This window comes from Diadema antillarum, unplaced genomic scaffold, assembly GCF_040938485.1.
Source record: "Diadema antillarum isolate AM-2024a unplaced genomic scaffold, OU_Dant_1.0 seq00000768_RagTag, whole genome shotgun sequence".
NCBI classification, from domain to species: domain Eukaryota; kingdom Metazoa; phylum Echinodermata; class Echinoidea; order Diadematoida; family Diadematidae; genus Diadema; species Diadema antillarum.
The window spans coordinates 35,147-55,017 of record NW_027271658.1 but is presented as its reverse complement, the minus strand read 5'-3'; positions in this window follow the sequence as shown (position 1 = coordinate 55,017).

Genomic DNA, 19,871 nt, shown 5'->3' with positions numbered 1-19,871 from the left:
AAAAAAATTAAAATGGACTGTTCCACACTAGTCTATTGACCGATTTTGTGACGCGCTATGTGTATTTTTGGCACTGGGCGCAGCCATAGTGGGTGTCTCAGCCGACCCCCCCCCCCCCCCCCCTTCCCACTCCCCATACCACTCTCCCTACATTAGCACGCGCGCAGAATGAAAAACTGCTTTAGCCAAAGGGCGTCTCGTACTGAGTGCGCGAATGCTTGCTGCTTAGTGCGCGAACCTTTGTTACAAGTGCGTGATAAACATGTTCCCCAGGGTGGGGGAGAGCAGGGGGGGGGGTCGGCTGAGACACCCACTATGGCTGCGCCCAGTGCCATGAAATGTCTGCTGCCCTCAACGAACCCGAATCGGTCAATAGGCCATGAGATCAGAAATTATCTGTGCTAACTGAAATACCATGAATGGTATGATGATTGCAAGAAAGTTAAATGAAATACATTGTATAAGTAGACACTACGTCATATCAGATAGCCTGCGCTAACGCTAGTCAGTGTGTGCCCCCATTCATTATGGTGACTTCCTGTTTTCGTGCATGCACTACACTGCCACTGCACTGGTTACCATGATCAAAATATCATATGTAGGCCTACTTTCAAACGTGACAGGCAGCTCATCATCAGCGGGGCGGGGGTGCTTGCTAAGTTTTCAAGATTATCGCCTTTGCCTTTGGTCCTGCATACTGGAAATTGTGGCTTTCAGCTAAGCTAGAGTGAGCTCTTTTCGAGTGCATGGTACTGAGTAATTTCACAACTCACCTTACTTGACGTGCTAGTAATGTTGGAATTGAACCTCCGATCTCTCCGTGCACCAAAGGAAAGCACAGCACACAGTGATCTTTGATACTCGTACGGGCAATGCTAGGCTTGTAGTGTACGATCTCGATCCTGTAGAAGGGCACGCATGCATGCGCTCTTTCTGTGGCTAGTCCGCGTGTGAGGTCAAAGCACACGGCACTTCAGTACACACATACAGGGGAAATCCCTGGCTATTGTTTTTCATTAGTCTTCACTCCAGGTGAAAATGTTCAAGTGGAAGTGACGGTGGAGTGAAAACGATATTCAACGAGACATGAAAACTCGTCACATTGAGGACGAGTTAGGTGATACGCTTGTGGTCATCAGATGACAGTCATCTGTGATCGACAAAGAAAAGAATGTGATATAGGCACCTTGAAGTTATATTGAGCGTGCATGCGAAACCGTATCTGTAACCACTCGACCACGGGTCATCCACGGAAATGGTAAGACAAAAAAACAACAACAATGTATAGATATAACGGGGGGAAAGTCAATGCCCACTCAACTAACGTGGCCGTGTGAACATCTATTGCATTGCTAGACGGAAAAGCGGCCTTGTAACGACTGAGGTCGCTATGCCATTTCTGGCAACTTGGGAAAAATACGTCCCGCAGACATAAAACCTATAATCGGCTGGTTTTGATACCTTGCCTTTAATCACAATTTTCAGTGTAATGACGTCATCAAATTACAAAACGATGACATGGTCTTGAAAGACAATTGTTCAAAGTACAACACCTCAGTCGTCGTCATTACATACTATGATCGGTTTGACAAAGTCAACCTGCAAAATGTTGCTGCAGTCGAAGCAATGTGGTCTCCAACACACAAAAAAGAGGGATATGGCGTGTGTGTGTGTCTGTGTGTGTGTATAGGTGCGTTTATATACGAACGTGATTTCTACATGGACGAATATGTAATACAAAATTGAAGAAAAAAAAACAGTAAAGTAGCTAATTATTTTGTTTCGTGATCTTGTGGGGTTCGAACCCGCAACCTCACGTCTCTGAGACGTCGCCTTTAACCACTCGGCCATACGTCTCGACGGGAAAATATGGGGAACGTTATGGACTTGAAAGACAGTTGTTCAATATATAACACATTCATCGTACGTTGTCAGTTTGCTATTGACATGACGATCTATCATTTGAATATGAGGCAGGCATTAGTACCTGTATGAAATTATTATAGGCATGGTTATCAAATTGCCCTAAAATATCCTTATAATTGCCTTATTTTTACACACAGTTACGCTATCCCTTTAAACTCGTCACAGTTTAATCAGAATCATTAACATCATACATTAGTACCATATTCAGTTCCATAGCTGATCACGTTTGCTAATCAATTAAGAGTAATTGTCTAGCATGTGTCATATGGCCAACCTGTATACACACGTATATACACACACACAATGCTAAATGTATGTATCAAACATCTGTAACACAGCTTTGAACTAACTATAGGAATTATCGCTGCACTTATCATCCATACTTTTTATCACTATCTGAAACTCCACAAAAACCACTAATTGACAAATAATCATCAATACAGAAGACTGAATACCTTTTTTACAATGTATAGCTTGTTACATGTATAAATCAGCACAAAGTAACCACGACTACATTGTGTTACTGAATTAATATGAACAAATTTCATGTTGTGACAGTATACTATATCAGTTTGAAAAGCCCAACCTGCAAAACTATAATTTTGCAGCAGTCGAAGTAATGCAGTCTCCAACGCAAAACAAAGGTATACTGTGTGAGTGTGTGCGTATAGGTGTGTTTACATGCAAACGTGATTTCTACATGGACGAAGGTGTAGTACTCTATTGAAGAAAAAAAGTAAAAAAAATATATTATTTTCTTTCGTGCTCTTGTGAGGATCGAACCCGTACGTGTGCAACCTCACGTTTCTAAGACGACGCCTCTAACCACTCGACCATACGTCTCGACGAGAAAATTAGAGGAACGTAAGCTTATGTACGTGAAAGATGAATCAGGAATCGTTTGGTCCGCATTCCATTCTCATTTTCAGTTTTAAATTGCAAAATTGTCAACCTCATGAGGAGATTTCAAAGAATAAAATGCATGATTACTGCAGCTTATTGTCACAGCTACAACATAAATAAGTTTCAGAGGAAATGAAGCAAAATCAGCTGAGATAAAGGTGCTTAAACGTTGTCAAGTCAATGCATGGTTTCTAAAAAAATCACCTCCCATAGACATAACACGTAAACTTGTCCGATTTTGCGTCTTTACCTTTAAACACAATTTAAAGCATGATGACGTCATCAAATTTCAAAACCATGACATGGACTTGAAAGGCAAATGTTCAAAGTACAACATATCTGAATTTGGGATAATATTGAGCTTAAACAACAGAGATACGAGCAAATGAATGTCAGAAACAGTACCTCAAAAAAATTAATTCCACTTTTTTGATTTCAGATGACGATATGATGACGTCATAATGTAATTATGGAAATAATGATACTTGAAACGTCATGTCCAATTTATATGCTTTTGTAATATGCAATAAAAACATAGGGTCACCTGACGTTTTAAAGAGCTATGGCGAAATAAACAAAGACATGTTTTTTCACTATATTTGCACATAGACGCGCACGCGAAATTTGAACTTTGACGCAAGTGCATTGCTTTGTTATTTGTAGGAATCGATTAGAAATCAATGGATATTGTTGCTCAAAGTATCAGGAATCCAAATCTGTCAAAAAAAGTGTATTTTCATGTTGCTGACGCGCTGTGCGCGCGAAAATGCGCGGACGGACGCGCACGCGCAAAATTGTTTGAAACGCATAAAATTGTCTGAAACTTCGAGATTTCCCATTGGAAAGTTGTTTTGAGCCTTTTAAAATTTTGACGCGCGCTTACGCGCACTTAATGATGTCCTAGGTAATTAGCATCAAAAGAAGTAAGATAGAACGTGACCTGAACTTTATGTCCACAAAAAATGATACAGAAATGACCTTTAGTTATGAAGTTATGATCGATCATGTAACATGGTCCAAAAATCACAAAATGGCGCCTAGACGACGTCATAGATATGTTACTGTCATGAAAACCTTATTGTGGCTAGATATTGTCATGAGACATGTTCCCTGAAAATGTCATGTTATTCCGTAATGTCATTCTTGAGATATTGATGACACAAAATTGTCCAGAAAGAAAGAAGAATAAAAAGAAATAAAGAGAGATTTTGACAATCACAATAGGTGATACGCTGATAGCGTATCACCTAAAAAGAAATAAAGAGAGATTTTGACAATCACAATAGGTGATACGCTGATAGCGTATCACCTAATTATTCTGCCACGACAAACTACCTAGTAACGAGTATCTCCTAATTTGGGCACCAATTTGTGTGTCAAAGGTTAAACAGGTTCCCATAAGCTCATATTAGGGTTGGTTTAACATCCGGTTGAAATGGAATGAAGATAGTGATGCATGATGGATTTCTCAAAAGCTTTTGACAAGGGCATTTCTCAAAAGCTTTTGACAAGGTTGGACATGAGCAGCTTTTACGTAAACTGGACTACTACGGTATCAGGGGAAAAAATCTGAAATGGATTCAATGTTTTCTCAATGGAAGAAGTCAGAGGGTCGCTTTGGATGGTAATCGTATTGGTATTAAAGGGATCATACAGTTCTGGTTGAGACATAATTTCAGGTTTCTAACATTTTTTGGTGAGATAATGAGAAACCTCTAATGAAATATGAAAGAGCATGTAATTCTATGAGGAATTCAACGTTTATTTGATGACAATTGGTTTTGTAATGGCTGAGATATCCAAAAAAGAGTGATTCTAATAAAGTGTGGGACCCACACTATTGCGATCGCTTTGTTTTACTTTGTTTTTGGATGTTTCAGTTATTCCAAACCCGATTTTCATCAAATAAATTTTGAATTCCTCTTAAACTGGTATGCTCTGTACTATATAATAAGTGTTTTCTTGGTATCTTGCAAAAAGTGAAAAGCCCAATTCTCATCCCCACCAATACTGTACTATCCCTTTAAATCTTCTCTAGTAGCGGTAGGATCTGGAGTGCCTCAATGGTCGGTTCTTGGGCCTTGCCTCTTTCTGCTTTACATCAATGACTTGCCTGATGGTCTCGCGTCAAAGGTTCGTCTTTTTGCCGATGATGCAATTTCCTACATGACCATCGACAATCAACATCATACTACGCAAAATCTTCAAGAGGACCTAAACAAAACTGGTGACTGGGCGAAAAAAAAAATGGATGATGGATTTGAACACAGATAAGTGTAAGGTTTTGACAATATCCAGGAAAAGAAGAAAGGTGCAACACGTGTACAGCTATAAATAACGCCCCTCTTGAATCTGTTGAATCCGTGAAGTACTTGGGTGTAACCATCACTTCTGATTTGAAGTGGACCCAACACATCAACAATACTGTCAATAAAGCCAATAACGTGCTTGCATTTCTAAAACGCAATCTTCGCATAAAATCTTCTGATGTTAAAGCCACAGCTTACAAAACGTTGGTTCGACCAATATCATTGTTGAGTATGCTTCCACAGTTTGGGACCCATCTACCAAGAACCTAATCCACCAAGTGGAAATGGTCCAGAGAAGAGCTGCGCGATTCACTTTAAATCGCTAACATAACACCTCGAGTGTCACCAAAATGCTACAAGAACTTGATTGGACCACTCTGGAACAGCGCAGAGAAAATGACAGGCTAATTATGATGTACAAAATACACAATAATCTTACTCCTCTTTCAGCACAGGACTATATTATCAAACAGGCTACTCAGTTAACGAGAGCCTCGCAACCACACTACTATCAGGTACCATATTCGAGAACTGAATCGCATCGCCATTCGTTCTTCCCAAGAACTGTAAGGAACTGGAATTCCCTGTCGTCAGAAATTGTTTCAGCGCCATCTGTGGGATCATTTCGAAACCGTCTAACGGTTGATCACAGTGGCTAGTTATTTTTGTCAAATTTTCTATGTGCTTGTAAATATCTGTAAATAAATTGTATTATAATGTAAATAGCACCATCACAGTCTGCAAGAACCTTCAGTCTATTGAAGGAGGCAGACTTAATCAGAAAAAGAAAGAAAGAAAAAAAAAGATGGGTCATGATGCTCGATTCGAGATGCCGCCGACGACAAAAGTACATGTATAGGCTATATCCAACTGCGCTGCAGGGAACCCGAGTAAGGTGTATACATGGAGAGAGTAAAGCGTTCGGCTTTGTTTTCATGCTAGAGCGGGGCATATGTGTGTGTATTGTGTACATGTGCGTTTGATATAGAAAAAGACTTATTTAAAAGACACATCGTAACATGAAACATCGTAACATGAAACGTGTCATCCATATTGGCCGAAGTTGATCATTTATTAAGCTAATTCTATCTTACGCTAAAGAATATCATTGTACATAATGTATAAACCAGAGAGGTGGGAGGTGAGCCTTCCACCTCCCTATAGCTAGTGGTATGAACGCTGGTAGCACCTGCTACACTGCATACAGTATTCGACTTTTTAAAAAGAATATATACTCCGCTTCATCTTGGCTTCACGATCAGTGGACAATTATTAATTTATGCTTTCAAGTTAAAAGACTATACCCCATTATGCATACTATAAGTATTACTTATATGTGGTATTATGCATAATGGGGTATCTATGTCTGTATGTATCAATTTTGGTTTAATGTAGCCCCAAAATCAACTCCATGCATGACGAACATCACTTGTGTGATACTATCACAACTAACAGATTAGACCGTACTCAATGATGTGATCATGCTCTATATCAAACAGAAGAAAGAGACTAAAGAAAAGATCCCCTCCCCCCCCCCAAAAAAAAAATGAACAGCGACATTTTGTATTCTGTATGAGGTAGCAAACGTGGCACTAGTAGAAGGCCACTTCTGAAAAAACAAACAAACATGGTATGGAACTGAGTTATGACAATCTGAGACCATGCATTAACAATTATGTATCAAAACTGGTTGAAGGGGTTGCCACTTAGCAGATTTTAACAACCTATAGAGGGTAGGAATTGTTTCCATGTGTGCAGTCGGCATACAGGCAGTTTCATAGCACGGAAACGGATATTTTATTGGCAATGGATAACAAAAAAGTAACATTTTTATTATTGCTCGATCTGTATAAGTGCCGCATTCGACACTACCGATCACATATTTATTGTTGAATATATTACATTCATCTTTTGGCATGAGTGAGTCTGTCCTTGCATGGATTGAGTCTTAGCTATATCTTTAACAGACAGCAAAAAACAGACAGCAAATAATAGAGGATGTAATGTCAAAGAATTTTGATGTCCCATACGGGATGCCTCAGGGGTCACGCCTTGGCCCCCTCCTTTTTACACTAGTCTTTATACAAGTATAATCTGGTCAATAGTATCCAAAGTTGTTTCCCAAATATTCCTGTCATTGTTGTTATGCTAATGATACACAGTTGTACATTAGTTTTTCATTCAGTCCTGGTGGTTAAACATCGCATTGACAGTATTTATATTTCCAATTCAGAATCTTGTATGTTATGCCCGTTCTTGGATGTCCAAACATAAGTTAATGCTTAATGATGAGAAGATAGATACGTTTACGTATTCATTAGATAGATACGTTTACGTATTCATTAGCAGTAGGCTTGATTATTGTTTGTTTGTTTGTTTGTTTGTTTGTTCGTTCGTTCGTTCGTTCGTTCGTTCGTTCGTTTTCCATCTGAGAAGATGGCTGGATAGCCCATTGTAATGGGTTATTGTTTGGCTTGCCAGATTCACAGATAACCAAGCTTTAGCAAAGCGTGTTTAGAATGCATGTGCAAGACTTGTGCCCAGTTCGTCAAAATTTTCACGTATATTACACCCGTTTTGATGAAGTTACATTGATTGCCATGTTAAGACAGAGAATTGCATTTAAGATTTTGTTACTTACTTACAAAGTTATGAATGGCCAAGCGCCATGCCCATGGTTATATATCAGAATTAATATCAATAAAATCATGTCAGTATTCGCATAAACACGAAGTACACAGGATAAGTTGCTTCTAAAGCAACCTCACTTAAAAACAAAAGTAACTTTGGGGGATTATGCCTTCAATATTGTGCTGCTCCAAAACTTTGGAATAAATTATGTACCTGAGAAAATGAGGAGGGCCCCATCACTTGCTGTCTTCAAATCTTTGTTAGAGACTTACCCTTTTTTCAGAAGCCTTTGATTAATTTGTTACTTATTTTTTGTGTGTCTAATCAGTAACAATGTTAGGAGCTCTGTCACATCACATCGCAGTAGAGTATTATATAGTAGCTATATCTCCACTATACAAATTTGTCTCATAATAATAATGATAATGAATATTATCATTATTATCATTATTAATATCATTATCATTATCAATGCTCATATACCAGGGCCAATCAGTAGGCCTATCATGAAGTCGGCCTTTCTGACTTTTGCAAGAACACCGCCATTAATGAATCGCGAACCAACTGATCATGATAGTTTCACACTCGAAAGTAATTTCCATTCTTGACATCAGTCTAAATAATCCAAAATTTAAAAACTATCGACCATATAACATGAAAATATTTTGTGAATTGGGCCACAGAAGACAATATCCATGAAAGTAGGCCGGACCTCCACTATACGAATCCGAGAGTTGCTGTTTTCTATACCTGTTTAAAGAGCAAATTATAATATTGGATCTTACAATTAGGTGTGATGTAGGATAATGATGGATTACGTAATGTGATATAAGTACGATGTCATGTCAAAAAATAAGGCCACGATGGGGAAATACACTAATGATGAAGGGAGACTAGAGAAATAGGCCTACAGCTTAAGAAACAAGCAGAGAGAGAGATAGAGAGAGAGGGAGACAGAGAAGAGAGGAAAACCCCTGACCTCCATAAACATGCATTTAAACTCTTTTTAGCTTATGACGCATTGCAGATTATACACAATGTACATTTCCCTATAACAGTCTAAATTCGCGCATCATCATGATCAAACTCTGAAAGTTATAGTCGGATCCTATAAGGAGAGGGGCGCTATCAGCAGTTCCTTGTGCGACTTTTGTATTTGTTTTCTACTGTCCTGCAAGCGTATATGGCTAATCGTCTCTGTGGGCTTTGTCCATTGATGTAAAGTCCTATGCATTGATTTAAGTTTTTTCGGCTTTTTTTTTTTGTTTTCATCATGAACTGTCTCATCTCTTTCATCCCTATAATATTTTCTGTTCCCCTTTCCCCTGCTTCCTGTTTCTTTCTATTTTGTTCCCTCTTTCCTCATTTTAACGCATGATAAGCTCTTTACCTCTCTTTTCCCATTCCCTCTGTATAAGGTATAGCACAAGCATAGTTTTTTTTTAATTGTGTGTGTTTTTTGAGTGGGCACCTCCATTTTTTCGCATAAATGTCTGTATACTATACACTCTAAGAAAAAAAGGTTCTTTTGAGCACCATTAAATGGTTCTCAGCACTGTCACAATAGCGACACCCTTTTAGGTGCTCGTGAGAACCTTTTCTAAATGGTGCTTGTCGGCACCTTTTGTAAAAGGTGCCCATTAGAACCTTTTCCCGATGAAATGGTGCTCGTGAGTACCATTTAAAAGGTGCCCATGGGCACCTTTTTGACTAAAGATGGGCACCTTTTTGACTCTTTTCAAAAGGTGCTCATGAGAACCATTTCATAGGAAAAGGTTCTAATAGGCACCATTGTTAAAAGGTGCTGACAGGCACCATTTAAAAAAGGTTCTCACAGGCTCCAAAAAAGGTGTCGCTATTGTGACAGTGCTGAGAACCATTTAATGGTGCTCAAAAGAACCTTTTTTTTTTTCTTAGAATGTAGTATGTGAATTGATGTCTGTGTATTTTTGGTGTGTTTCACATGCAGTGCTGGTAAGGTGCTTCACTGGCACCATTCTTAAAGGTACATTACCCATCAGCATTGAAAATGTGCATCACAGACTCATTTGAAATGAAATGAATTCATCTGAATTTCATCTCATCAGTCAAACATACGTTCAAAACATGTACAGTATACATATGTATTAGCAATACATCAGCATATTATACATTATCATTGACACTGGAAAAAAAAGAGCAAGGATAACACACCCATGCACACACAGTTTTACAAGCATGAATACATGTACATGACATTCACCAATATTTTTTCATGAAACATTACTCAATAACTGAAAACCATAGAAATTTGCTCTTTCACAAATTCGCAGAAATGTATTTATTCACCTTCACTTTTACAATCTAAAGGTGAGGTTTGTATTTGTCATGTTATAATCTGTCAAATATTCTTAACAAAATATTTTCATTTGTTCACTAATTTTTTTCCACAATATTTGTCATTTGTGTACCGAGCAGTTCTTGAAACACCATCACACATCTCTGTACAGATGATATGAAATAGCAAGAGGTGCATCAGGCTTTTGAAATACATAACAAAATTTCTAATTCTCTGTGAAAAAATTCCTGCATGGATGAGATACAGTAATTGTGTAAGTCATAAGATAGGCAGAAGGCAAGTACATTACCTGCTTAAGTAGTATGAGGAACTTTTTCCACATATTTGCTAGTTTGTTCGGTGTTTTTTTTCTTTTTCCTTTTAACGCATATTTGTCCTTAAAGCAACTACAAAGGGCAGGAAAACAATTCCATTAAACAGGACCTTTGGTATAGTCACAGAAAACATACATTATATTGCTGGTACTGTATGATACTTCGGATAGGATAAGCTTTACACTTCTTCACTTCACTTCACTTTCATAACGTCGAGTACTTGAATTAACTTATCTTTGTATACGAGTGACCTTTTTGTTGTTGTTGTTCTGCAATTTGAAAGCACCATAGACACATCTATACAACTGCAAATACAAGAAGAGTATCAATTCAGGTTATTAATCATGACTTCTGACAATTTACAGCATGCCCTACGAAAACACACACAAAAAAGAAAAGAAAAGAAAAGAAAAGAACACATTGTTTTATAATGAGAAGGATAATAAGAATCCCAAGGGGAAAAGAGCTAGGATACCACACCCACACAGTTTCACAAGCATGAATGAACAAAATTCCTCAACCATGATCTAAAATATATAACATTGGGAATCGATGAAAATTTGGAGAGTTTGATAGCAAAAACCGATGTCCATTTTTGAAGATTTTGAAGTACGGTCTCTGTCATAAAGTACAAAATAATACCTTTTAAATTATATATTGGTTACTACATATAAAGGTACATTTTTGAAGTTATGGTCAAAAGAAGCAAAAATTTTCTTATTGTTCTCTGTATTTTTCTTGACCTTTAATCGCAAATATCTCCATTTGGCAAATATGGACTTATCGGTTTTTGCGAAGAAACTCTTCATTTACACTTTTTTTAAAAGCAGAGCAACAAATTCATTAGAGTAAACTATATGCAGGCCTAAAGCTGAGGTTTGAATTTGCTGTCCTATAACCTGCCTATGACAATAATATGTTGTTAGCATTTGTCATTTTGTTCACCAAATTTGCCAACAGTCTTTTAAACACCACACATGTACAAGTATTTCTGCAAAAGCAATATAAACTGGTGACAAGAGGTGCGTCAGTGCTTTGAAATAAATTACATAATCTTCAATTCTCTACACAATACGTAATTCCTGCGTGGGTATAAATGCAATAAGTTTTACCAGTCTAGGTGCAAACTTTAAAAGTGTGCAGAAATCGACCACACAATGACTGGAAAATTATAAAGAGCATTTTCCTTTTGTGCTTTTAAAGTTTAGAACTATGAATGACTCCACCTGAGATTGGCATCTGGTCTGATCTCATTAAGTCTACCCCCCCCCCCCCCCCCCCCCAATACAGTTGATTCAAAGCTGTTAAATGCAAATTATAGTGAAACATTATCACTGGTACATTGTAAGTTGCAAATACTGTATTGGGATCATAACAAAACATGTGACCCTCCATCACACAAACCAACAAAAAGTCGCCTGACATGAATATTTGGTTGACGGCAGATTCTGAAAGAGCAGCTATAAAATACACTATAAGTCAATGCAAACGAACTTACCTACCCTATCTACATATTTCTCAAAGGTTTTCTCTGGCAGCATCAGTGTGTTTTCTTTGACTCAGCTCATTCTTGGCCAGCATAGGTTTCTGGTCGATGCTGTCAACGGGCTATCGGGCTAAAACTGTCATTCTGATCGATGTATTCTTTTGGTCACCCAGCTCATTCTTGACTAGCCCATCGGTTCTGTTTGATGCTGTCAACGGGCTATACAGGCTGTCATTCTGGTCGATGTATCGTCTTAGCCACACAGCTCATTTTCGACTAGCCCAGGGTTCTGGCTGATGCTGCAAATGGGCTATCCCGGGCTCTTATTCTGATCGATGAATTCTTTTGGCCGCCCAGCTCATTCTTGGCTAGTGTTAAGCCTACAGTTCTGGCCGATGTTGTCAACGGTCTGTCACGGGCTGTCTCTCTGATCAATGTAGAGTCTTTTTCCCTTACCGCACCAGCGACCCAAACACGTACGTACTGCTTCATCGTCCCAGCCAGAGTTACTTGTTCCCTGGTTTCTGTGCATGTTGGTGTGTCCACTTCCCTGATATATGAATTGAAAGATACAATAGACCTACACCGCGTTAATAAAACAATGTCATTGCTATAATTCGATAAACAGAACACGGCATTACACGGCGTGACTCCTCACTATAAAGAACAAGCCTGAAAACATACTGAAGAGATTTTGACCTAACAGTTAGGCCTACTGGGCTGCCCTGCTGTAGACAGACCTCTATTGGCTCTACTGAACACTGACAGTTATACATTGTAACTTATAAGCTTCTAACATTAGAACAAATTTCCTTATTGCATCGACGTAGACGGTATAGACCTTACCCCGGGGCGCTCCTTGTACACAGTTATCTTTGCGTTCGGCGTTTGGGCTATGTTTCAGAGTTAGTAGACTCTATTTTTATAGAAATGTCTATACGTTAGTACATGCATACCTAGCTAAGTAACTTAGCCCGGCCCAGTCGCTGTAAAAACGCGACAGCCATGCTCCGGCCCCGCACGGCGTCTGTTCGGGCTAGCCCATGAGCCATTGCTATGCCAAATTTCTAATTGTAAAGTGTCAGCTCAGCCTAACATGTTATTGATAGATCTGGATCTACTGTACCTGGTAAACATTACACAGGATAGCAGCTTCGATCAAATTAGATCTAACATTAGGATCTAGCTAACCGTTAACTGTTAACTAAAGGTTAATCACTGACTGATTTACGAAACACGTAACATTCTAACTTGATTTTGTACCAACGTCGAACGAATGTCAGTCATCTAAAAATGAGATAAAACCACATTAAAACTAAAAATCTTACCTCTTCTCCTAAATTGTGATGACTGCCATGGCGAAAATGGAATTAATTGACAGTGACACGTTTCCAGTCCACTTTGTCAAAAGTAATGTCTAACGTTACCGGGTGCCGTTCGTTGTGTGATGTGTTTGTGTAATTAGTGTCTACACTCAGCCGTCTGCCGCTGCATGTATGGTAGGTATTGCATTGGCACTCTGCCGCTATGTGGTGGTAGGTTTGCATAGGCGCAGGCCTGGCATGCAGCACAGGGCTACTAGTAGTCCTACAGTGCAGTACTAGTATGTGTACGTTTACGCGTACGCATATCTGATCGAGCGCTAAAATTGGATGGTGGCAGCTGTCAGTTGGCACGCAGCCAAGAGAAGTCATTAGTCTACGATACAAAACAATATGTACTTTTTATTATCACAGCAGTAGAAACACATACAATATTTTTGTACCAATACCACAGTTTTGGTGATTCTTACATCTGACATTCGAATATACAGCAAGGGGAAAAATGAAAGTGGACCTAAAGATATTGTTTGACCTGCAGGAGTACCACAAATAACACTCGGGGACTGGGTCGCATACTAGCAAATGGTGACGAACGGAACCATTTCGATTGGGAACCATTTATAGGTGCTCATCGGAACCATTTTGCGAGAACCATCTGATGATGAGAACCATTTTGGGGCCGACGAGAACCATTTGAGAACCTTTTTTTCTTAGAGTGTAGGCCTTTATGCCTCTTCTTTGTTACTGATCACAATCAATAATATACATGAACATGCAGTTATTCTTTGCTTCCTGATGTGCATCATTCAATAAAATGCAAGTCGAATTTCATATACTTCTTTGTGTATTCTATTTGAAAAAATAAAAAATAAAGTTTGAATTGAATTCACAATAAAATGTGGTTTGCTATTAATGATAACGAAATATCTGACAGTAAACACAAAGGAAATTTGTGAAAACTCGCGCTATAAAAGGCGATTTGACCAGTAAAAAAAGGAATGATGCCATGAATGTACATTTCAGAAAAGGGAGGGGGAGGGGCGCGTTCAAGGCTGCGCCTCTGCCTGGATTCGCTATATACTGGTCTGGACTTTGAATATTGCAAAATGCGATACATCCTTTATTGATCAACCCAGTTGCTTGATCTCGAGTGCACAAACGCTATATAGGAGGATTGAGCAGTGTCCTTTGGGAGATCAATGCCTTCACAATTGAAGATATTACCATTATGTATCGGTGAACAAGACCATCATCATTCCATTCAATTCAATTCAATTCATAGTTTATTTATTTCCATTAAAAAAAATGATACAAATCGGTGTAGGCCTACATAATATGCAGGTCAATTTGACTTTCCTCCAGCTGGGAAGGACACCCGGGAAGGACAATTTATTGAACACCAAAATATGCACTAGTTAATGGTATAACAACAACAACAAAAGGAACAACGCACACTTTGTCGTGGCATACCAAAAAAAAAAAAAAAAAGAAGAAGAAGAAGAAGAAGAAGAAGAAGAAGAATCATAACGATGGAAAAAGAGTGTGCCACTAAAAAGCTAAGCTTTGAGGAGTTATGGATGGACTGTTTTTGTCAGGAATATAGACAATCGATTATAACCTGCTAATGATACTTAACTTGAAATGTCATGCTTTCCTGAAACGTCCTGTAAATAGGCCTATATAGTGATCGACTCCTCAAGTTCGGTCATCATCAGTTAGTTTAGCATTCCTTTACTTTCGACACTTCCGCCTGGCGTAACCAGTAGGCCTCTACGTTGGTAAAAGAGTCACTTTATAGGCAGTTATTGGCACTAAACAGTGATGTCAAAAAGAAATACAATTAATAGGTTATATAGGCCTATTCTTACATAACACAGCATATAGACACCGGTGAGCATGGATACTTAGTAATACGTAATCAAAATGTACAGTAGGACATGCATTCCATTTTTTTTTCTTTTTTTCAGATCTACGGGTGGCTTTAGTCTTTCAAAGTTTAGTGATTTCAAATGACTATTTTTTTTTCCTGTGCAGTCGTTTACGGACTTGACGTCATAATATATAAACCCTTCAAAAAAAGTTTGGAAATCTGAGTTTGATCAATCATTTCTAATCTTTCCTTAGATATGATTCATTTGTGCTTAGTACCACAGAAAGATTGTTTAATTCTCTTTGCAATGATACCATACTTTTTATGATTATCGTATATACATGGAGGTGCAGTGCTTACAAATATGAGGTAACGTCAGAATTGAAAAGCTGCAAAATGGCCCAATTTTTTATTTATTTATGTGTTATTGAAGAATTATACAGAATCACAATATTTACAACAATCAATTTGATTAGAATAACATAATCACTGAACAATGTAGAGGAATTGTAAAAAAGAACAAAAAAAAAAGGTAGAACACTAAGCTACCATAAACAAATCAGATCTTGTTCAAGAGCGATGTTCCGAGATGGGGAGGGAGAATAAAACAAACAAACAAGTAAACAAACTAATGAGCGACCAATTAAGAGTTTCATCCTCCCTTCCAACTGAAAAAAAAAAGTGTGTGCACTGCAGAGACTGGAACATGCCAAACCAGGGGGCGAGAAGATCCACCTTACCCAAACATAACTTGAACTTCCACACAAACTACAACCCCCCCCCCCCCCACACACACACACACCAGTCACTGCACCTCACACATCCTCATCCCAACACATATACACTTACACCCCACACACATACCCTGTACATATGAATACAGATGTAGATCACCCCACCACCCGACCTGGCCCAATCCAGCTACAATGCACTCTGTAAGATGTCCTGCAAACCGAAATGGCCCAATTTTTGACGTCCGTAATGCCTTTTCCTCGTGATGAGTGAGTTCCCCATTTTTTCTGTGGTGTTCATTTACTGTAACATCAGCATTTTTATGGAGTGAAACGTGTATGCGTTCAACCAAACAGATTAACAAACACACACACACACACACACACGCACACACACACACACACATACACACACATATACTCTCTAAAAAAATCGAGTGAAAATTTTCACTCTAAAAAGAGTGAATACAAAAAAGAGTGAATTTCGAGTGAAATTGGAGTGAATTTTGAGTGAAAATGCTCATTTTCACTCATTTTGGAGTGACGTCAGGGATCACTCGAAGATTTTGGAGTGATCCCTGACGTCACTCCAAAATGAGTGAAAATGAGCATTTTCACTCAAAATTCACTCCAATTTCACTCACTTCGAGTGATCCCTGACGTCACTCCAAAATGAGTGAAAATGAGCATTTTCACTCAAAATTCACTCCAATTTCACTCGAAATTCACTCTTTTTTGTATTCACTCTTTTTAGAGTGAAAATTTTCACTCGATTTTTTTTAGAGAGTACACACACACACACACACACACACACACACGATCATGACTCAAACCATTTCATCTCACAGAACTTCGCCACATTAACCACAACAAAGACATAAAGAGGTGAAATGGCATGGTCTTGATTTTATTGGAATTTCATCTTCATTTTGTCTTCATTTTGTCCTTATTTTGTGTTTACTTTATGTTTACTTTGTCTTTATATTGTCAATGAACATTATCGGGGCTCAGCATCTGGTGGACGAGCCAAGTGCTTGCACCACCCCCTGGCACCGTGTCCTCATGCTGTTGATTGGCGTCAACCAGTATCTGACGGAGTCCTGCCTATATGTCGTTGCATTTGTGACCATTTTCCCCACATCTCGACAAAGTTAATCCTAAAAATGTGCTATGGGGTTGAGGTCGCAGGCCAGTCCATTTCTTATGATGTCCTCTCTCCCTCTCTCTCGAGAAAGTTGCGCACATGTCTCGCTCTATGTGGTTTTGCGTTGTTATCTTTTTGAAGCATCTCAGCTTAAATTTGCCCTATGGCGCGGGGTGTTTGAACATTGCTTACAAGTGGCATGATGTACAACCATAAAACTTGATGAGCTATCAAAATTGCCTGGCATGCCACCACTGAAAACTTGAATGTGAAGTTAAGATGTCTATTGAAATTTGCCTTCATGGCTGACCAGTTGAGAACAAAAGACATAACACGTTCTTTATGTACTCTTCACGACCATTCTCATTCATAAGGACAGTTCTTGTTCGTTTTGCAACTTTTCAATGCAGACCTTATCAGACACTTTAGAGTACAGTTCTTTACTTGATATAGCATAATCATGAGTAGGATATCATTTGAAAGAGAATTCAATGCTCTTTTCATTGATATCAAACATGTATTGTATAGTGCTTACAAACTGGAGAAATTCACAACTTAAGTCAGATTTCCAAACTTTTTTTTGAAGGGTTTATATATATATATATATATATATATATATATATATATATGTATGTATATATATATATATATATATATATATATATATATAAACCCTTCAAAAAAAAGTTTGGAAATCTGACTTAAGTTGTGAATTTCTCCAGTTTGTAAGCACTATACAATGTGATCTTTTTATCAATTCCATTTCCTTTGAAAATATAACAGTTTCAAAAAAATACATATCATATGTACATAACATTTGTCATAAATGTTCATGCATGTACGAAACATATTCCATGAAAACAAGAATAATCATTCAATTCATTTTAAGGCAGAAATCAAGCAGGAAAAAAAATAAGATGAATTATCCGATCAATTTCTTTTTAACTAAAAAAAAAAGTACATGTGCAATCATAGGCAAATTAGCCAAGCACTAAAAAAAGAAAGAAAAACAAAAAACGAAATCTCAATTATATTAAAAGAACAACAGCAACAAACAACAACAACAACAACAACAACAACAAAACAAACACACCCTCGTTCCCACCTTCCCATCATACCCAACCCCTCAACCGCCCAAACCTTACCTCCCCCCCCCAAAAAAAACCGTCCCTCTCATCTCCAAAACCCCTCCCCACCCTCTTTCACACCACATCCACATCAGTCCCATCCCCATACATACACACACACATAATATATATATATATATATATATATATATATATATATATATATATAAACCCTTCAAAAAAAAGTTTGGAAATCTGACTTAAGTTGTGAATTTCTCCAGTTTGTAAGCACTATACAATGTGATCTTTTTATCAATTCCATTTCCTTTGAAAATATAACAGTTTAAAAAAATACATATCATACATTATGTACATAACATTTGTCATAAATGTTCATGCATGTACGAAACATATTCCATGAAAACAAGAATAATCATTCAATTCATTTTAAGGCAGAAATCAAGCAGGAAAAATGTTTCCATACACACATCCTATTAACAGACACACGTACACTCTCATTCACACACACACACACTCTCAACAACACACGCACACATTCAGAACTTAAATGATTACGCTCCATAAAAAAACTGGGTAAACATACATGCGTATACCTACATACACACACACTACATACACTATACATACACACACATACTTTATACCTACACATATATAAGGGAGCTCAAAGTAGCCAAACACACACACACACACACACACACACGCACACACGCACACACACACAAAACTGAAGACGTCGGGAGATGAACCTTTCCTTCTTTAACAGCGTAGCTTCGTAGCTCTGAAATGGGTGCTGTTCGTTATTCCGAAGGTTCGTTAATCCGAAACACACAAATTCCCTATACCTAGAGGTTCGTTAATCCGACAATATGTGGCGTTATTCCGAAGGTTCGTTATTCCGAAGGTTCGTTAATCCGAAAATGAAATAGGGTTCGCTATTCCGAAGGCTCGTTTATCCGAAAATGAGGCCTATTTGGGTTCGTTATGCCGAATGTTCGTTAATCCGAAAATGAAATAGGATTCGTTATGCCGAAGGTTCGTTGATCCGAAATGAAACTGTAGGGTCCGTAACGAACCTTGATAGGAATAACGAGCTTTGTTTCGATTTCGGATTAATGAACCTTCGGAATAACGAACCTTATATCATTTTCGGATAACTGAACCTTCGGAATAACAAACCTTATCACATTTTCGGATTAACGAACCTTCGGAATAACGAATCTTCGGAAAAACGAAGATTCGGAATTACGAACCTTCGGAGTAAAGAACCTTCGGAATAACGAACTGTAACCCTCTGAAACAAGGGCGCCGGAAGCGGGGGAGGGGGAGGGGCAAAACGTGTTTTTGCCCCCCCCCCCCAAGTGCCCCCTGTAACAAATAATTAATGAATTATTTAAAGACCAAAATGAGCAATAAACGCATTTTCTTGTCTAAATTTATCAATTTCATAACTGAAAATGCAAAATTATGATGCACTAACAATATTCAATAACAATATTGTATTGATTATTATCATTACATTGATATTATTATATATATACACCAACATTAACTTATGAGTAAATTAAGTGTACAGATGGTAGCCTCGCGTCCTCGAGTGTGCCCGCTGAAACATCTACCTTTAGTTTAAAACCTTACATTTTTCATTTTCTTCTTTGCTTTCTAGCAGTAGGCCTATATATTTCAATTTTCATTTCAATTTATTTTCATATTTCTCACATATATCACAATAAAGTATATAAATACGAAAATTATACAAAACATAATTCAGATGAGACTTCATCAGAATGTACAGAAGTTTGATTTGGT